This window comes from Schistocerca americana, unplaced genomic scaffold (assembly GCF_021461395.2).
Source record: "Schistocerca americana isolate TAMUIC-IGC-003095 unplaced genomic scaffold, iqSchAmer2.1 HiC_scaffold_257, whole genome shotgun sequence".
Classification (NCBI taxonomy): domain Eukaryota; kingdom Metazoa; phylum Arthropoda; class Insecta; order Orthoptera; family Acrididae; genus Schistocerca; species Schistocerca americana.
In genome coordinates this window covers 30,001-35,000 of record NW_025725969.1, presented here as the reverse complement: position 1 = coordinate 35,000, position 5,000 = coordinate 30,001, and the positions used below count along the sequence as shown (strand labels likewise).

General features: G+C 52.7%; 1 non-coding gene across 1 annotated transcript in view; it reads right to left on the bottom strand.

Moving 5' to 3' along the window:
- Positions 1-342, bottom strand: part of LOC124576666 — a 1,910-nt gene extending 1,568 nt beyond the window's left edge. The window contains exon 1 of the ribosomal RNA XR_006972585.1: positions 1-342. This exon is cut by the window's left edge and continues 1,568 nt beyond it. This is a non-coding gene — a ribosomal RNA (small subunit ribosomal RNA).
- Between the last annotated feature and the right edge of the window lie 4,658 nt (positions 343-5,000).

Below are 5,000 nucleotides of genomic sequence, written 5' to 3'. Positions count from 1 at the left end.
CATCGACAGTTGATAAGGCAGACATTTGAAAGATGCGTCGCCGGTACGAGGACCGTGCGATCAGCCCAAAGTTATTCAGAGTCACCAAGGCAAACGGACCGGACGAGCCGACCGATTGGTTTTGATCTAATAAAAGCGTCCCTTCCATCTCTGGTCGGGACTCTGTTTGCATGTATTAGCTCTAGAATTACCACAGTTATCCAAGTAACGTGGGTACGATCTAAGGAACCATAACTGATTTAATGAGCCATTCGCGGTTTCACCTTAATGCGGCTTGTACTGAGACATGCATGGCTTAATCTTTGAGACAAGCATATGACTACTGGCAGGATCAACCAGGGAGCTGCGTCAACTAGAGCTGAGCAGCCGGCCGCCCGGGAGTGTGTCCCGGGGGCCCGCGCGAACACGCAAGCGTCCGCTCAATTATTCTGCAAACAGGAGGAGGCTGAGCTCCCCTGCACCATACACCTCGAAACCCTCTCAGGTCCCGGCGGCGCGCAGCGCCGTCCTAAGTACTTGGTCGGGTTCGAGAGAGGCGCAATCGCCCGGAGTTTGGCGAGTAGACGCTTTAGGTGCGACCACCCGTGCTCCCAACTGAGCTTGCCGCTGCCGACAGAGGCCCGGGAGCGTGCTGTCGTGGCATTGCCGGCGGGAGACAACACGCGCCACCTACGGTGACCGGCAGCTCCAACGCCAGCGCCACAGAAGGACAAAAGCCCCACTTGGGTGCCGAAGCGAACTCTCCCAGCACAGCGCACGCGCCAACACGTCCGCACAGCTGCGATACAAACCACCTGCGAGAACCGCAGAGGCGACCGAGCAGCAGACGGCGTCGCGGCGCCGAGCGCCGGGCGGCTGCGCATCCTCAGCGCACACAGTCCTCAATCGGACCAGCACACTGCAGATGTCCACCGCGCTTCGCACCGGGCCCGCGAGGACCTACTTTGGCCGCACGGCGCCGCGTGCAGGGTGCGCCGGCGCGCAGCTGCGCCGCCTGCCGCCTCCGTCGGCCGGCGCGCCTGCCACTGGCCGCCCCCACCAGCCGGCTGTAGCGCGTGCGCCCACGCACCGCGCGGCCAGCACGCCGGGAGGCCCCCCCTCACCGGCCGGGGACGGTCCCACCCAGCCACCGCCGCGTATCGCTTCACACCCAGATGCCATTCACGTTCGTGGGCATGGTGGGTATCGCTGGAACAACCGGTTGGTAGCTCAACCGATCGTCGCCATCACTGATTCACCTCTAGCGAGAACAACCGCACCACAACGGTTTACCAGTTGTTCATTTGCGTAACGTCACCAGCAAACGTAGGCGTCCATCGCCATTTGCAAATTCAACGATTGTTGCATGCCTGTGTCAGGTGTCACGACACACTATGTCTGCCCACATACACGCAACAACATGTGCACGCTTCGCGAACACGTGGAAGGTGGCCCCCGTACGTATGCGATGTCCATTGCGCGAACGACTGTCAACCGGCCTCTGTCGCATGTCGCAGATGTGGAACGCAGTGCACCATGCTATCACGGTGTGTGAGAAGAGACGACTACGTCTGACAACACGCGCCACTACATCAACAGACGGCTCATGCTGATCGCCATCCAGGGCATACCACACTGCAATCCAGCTCTTATAGGGAGACGACACGTAGCTGAGTGCACAACATTTGGACCGCATGGTTCGCCGTTGTTGGCGCAGTCGTTGTACGGTCACATGTACCACGATGTATCATTCAGTACATGAGGACCAATGTGCAGTACAGTGTGTGATTTGGACGTACAACATCAGCGGACAGTTGACACAGGCCGTACCACAGCGTAGGCTAAGTGCTTCGCCATGCAAATGCCAATGAACAACTGCAAATGCCAATGAACAACTGCAAAGGGCATTGAGCATGTACGTCCTGCTGCCATCCACATTACAGTGTATAGCTGCAAGGTGTTTAACATGAAGCGATACACTGGGGACCGGGCAGTGCGAGTAGCAAACTATATTGCGGGGGTTGCAGTTAGGCAACACTACACTAATTTAACGCGTCGTATGACAATTACAGAGCAGGTTAAGGCCCAACGTGTGTTGGGTTAAGGCCCAACGTGTGTTGGGTTAAGGCCCAACGTGTGTTGGGTTAAGGCCCAACGTGTGTTGGGTTAAGGCCCAACGTGTGTTGGGTTAAGGCCCAACGTGTGTTGGGTTAAGGCCCAACGTGTGTTGGGTTACAGCACAATATCGGTTACGTTACGGCGCAATGTGGGTTACGTTAAGGGGCAATGTGGGTTACGTTACGGCGCAATGTGGGTTACGTTAAGGGGCAATGTGGGTTACGTTACGGCGCAATGTGGGTTAGGCTAAGGCGCAATATAGGTTTCATTAAGGCGCAATATAGGTTACATTAAGGCGCAATATAGGTTACGTTAAGGCGCAATATAGGTTACGTTAAGGCGCAATATAGGTTACGTTAAGGCGCAATATAGGTTACGTTAAGGCGCAATATAGGTTACGTTAAGGCGCAATATAGGTTACGTTAAGGCGCAATATAGGTTAGGTTAAGGCGCAATATAGGTTAGGTTAAGGCGCAATATAGGTTAGGTTAAGGCGCAATACAGGTTAGGTTAAGGCGCAATACAGGTTAGGTTAAGGCGCAATACAGGTTAGGTTAAGGCGCAATACAGGTTAGGTTAAGGCGCAATACAGGTTAGGTTAAGGCGCAATACAGGTTAGGTTAAGGCGCAATACAGGTTAGGTTAAGGCGCAATACAGGTTAGGTTAAGGCGCAATACAGGTTAGGTTAAGGCGCAATACAGGTTAGGTTAAGGTACGACATAGGTTAGGTTAAGGTACGACATAGGTTAGGTTAAGGTACGACATAGGTTAGGTTAAGGTACGACATAGGTTAGGTTAAGGTACGACATAGGTTAGGTTAAGGTACGACATAGGTTAGGTTAAGGTACGACGTAGGTTAGGTTAAGGTACGACGTAGGTTAGGTTACGGTACGACGTAGGTTAGGTTACGGTACGACGTAGGTTAGGTTACGGTACGACGTAGGTTAGGTTACGGTACGATATAGGTTAGGTTACGGTACGATATAGGTTAGGTTACGGTACGATATAGGTTAGGTTACGGTACGATATAGGTTAGGTTACGGTACGATATAGGTTAGGTTACGGTACGATATAGGTTAGGTTACGGTACGATATAGGTTAGGTTACGGTACGATATAGGTTAGGTTACGGTACGATATAGGTTAGGTTACGGTACGATGTAGGTTAGGTTACGGTACGATGTAGGTTAGGTTACGGTACGATGTAGGTTAGGTTACGGTACGATGTAGGTTAGGTTACGGTACGATGTAGGTTAGGTTACGGTACGATATAGGTTAGGTTACGGTACGATATAGGTTAGGTTACGGTACGATATAGGTTAGGTTAAGGTACGATATAGGTTAGGTTAAGGTACGATATAGGTTAGGTTAAGGTACGATATAGGTTAGGTTAAGGTACGATATAGGTTAGGTTACAGTACACATTGTTGTAAGGAAAGGTTTAATGGGGGGCGGGGCGGCCGGTTTGTTGATTGTGATTATAGTAAGTGGATGCCTGCGGCATCATCTGATTTGCCACGTCAGGATGCACCTTTGGCTCATGACAGGCGGCGCTCTCATTCCATGCTTGTGGCAGACCTGTGTCTTTCATTCCTGCCATTGTTTGTGTGCTGTGAGAGGAGGCAGTATTGTGATGTTGGGTGCACCCCTGTGTAGGACATGTGTGGGTGTTGGTGGCTTGGCTGAGCAATGGTGGTTGTCGGGTGGGTGGGATATTCTGTTTTCTGAGTGGATCTCCCGGTCTGGTTATGACAGTGTGGATTGTCTAATGTGGCGGAGAGGATGCACTGGGTGTTGTTCCATGCTGGTGCTTACATATTGTCTGTGTGCGTGTTACAGGCAGAGAGTAGTGCGTGATAAGGGTGTGTGGCTGACGTGTGGTTGTGATTGTGAGCAGAGTCTTTCAGCATGTATACGGACAGTTGTATACATTATCTGTATTCTGATGGCTCTATCTATTACTAATCAGCGCCGTGTATACGTTTAATCCGGTTCCAGTCGAAACTGTTGTATCTCTGTACATTAGTGACACGGCGAGCCCGCTATGTAGTTACTCGTCTCGGCAGCTTCCACCGGTGTATGGTAAATGATTATAAGGAATCAGTCTAGTCGTCAATACCGATGGTGTGACGTCACATGTCTGGGGTGGGGGGCCTTTCCGGTGGGTCATGGCCTAGAAAGACTCTCCCCACGCAGGGGGGCTTGGACTGTCATTACCTCTTCCGAGTAATATACTTGCCGTACGTTTTTGCGACTGCGAGTGCAACGCCCACCGGTACCGACATGGATGGAGCGCCTCCTAGCTGATCGCTCAGCATCGGCATTCGTACAGAGAGCAACGCGATCGCGTCTCTAGCTCGTAACTGGTACAGCTCGCAGCTCATGTATAGGGACAGCGGGAATGTCGCATTTTGGACATATCTCTTCATGAAAGGGAAGTTATAGGGGTGGATTGCACATTGCGACTGCGGGAAAAGTCCGCCGTTCATCCGCTGGAGTTGCGAGTTGGGCGGTTGGAGTGGGGCGCAGGTGGAGTGATTGCCGGTCCACGATTTCGTGCGGCAGAGGCGCTGGCGTTGGGGTGCTGTGGTCGACAGAGGACGCAGGCTTTGTGGGTGGGGTCGAAAGATGGGCACTGTGGGCCCATCGATGTCTTGGTCGGCTTGGCGTCTCATAGATGGCGGTATCGTCGTTGCAGGACGTCGTGCCGCGGGAGACCTACAGATGGCGCTGTGTTTTGTGGTGCGCTCGACATGGCGGACGTAGTGTTGTCAGATTCGCATAGATGGAGGTATTGCATGTGGTTTCGCCGTATTTTCATAGATGGCGATACTGTTTTGCCGGCATGGTTGGCGTAGTTCCGTCGGATCCCTGTAGATGGAGGTGCCGTTTCTGGGCTGGAT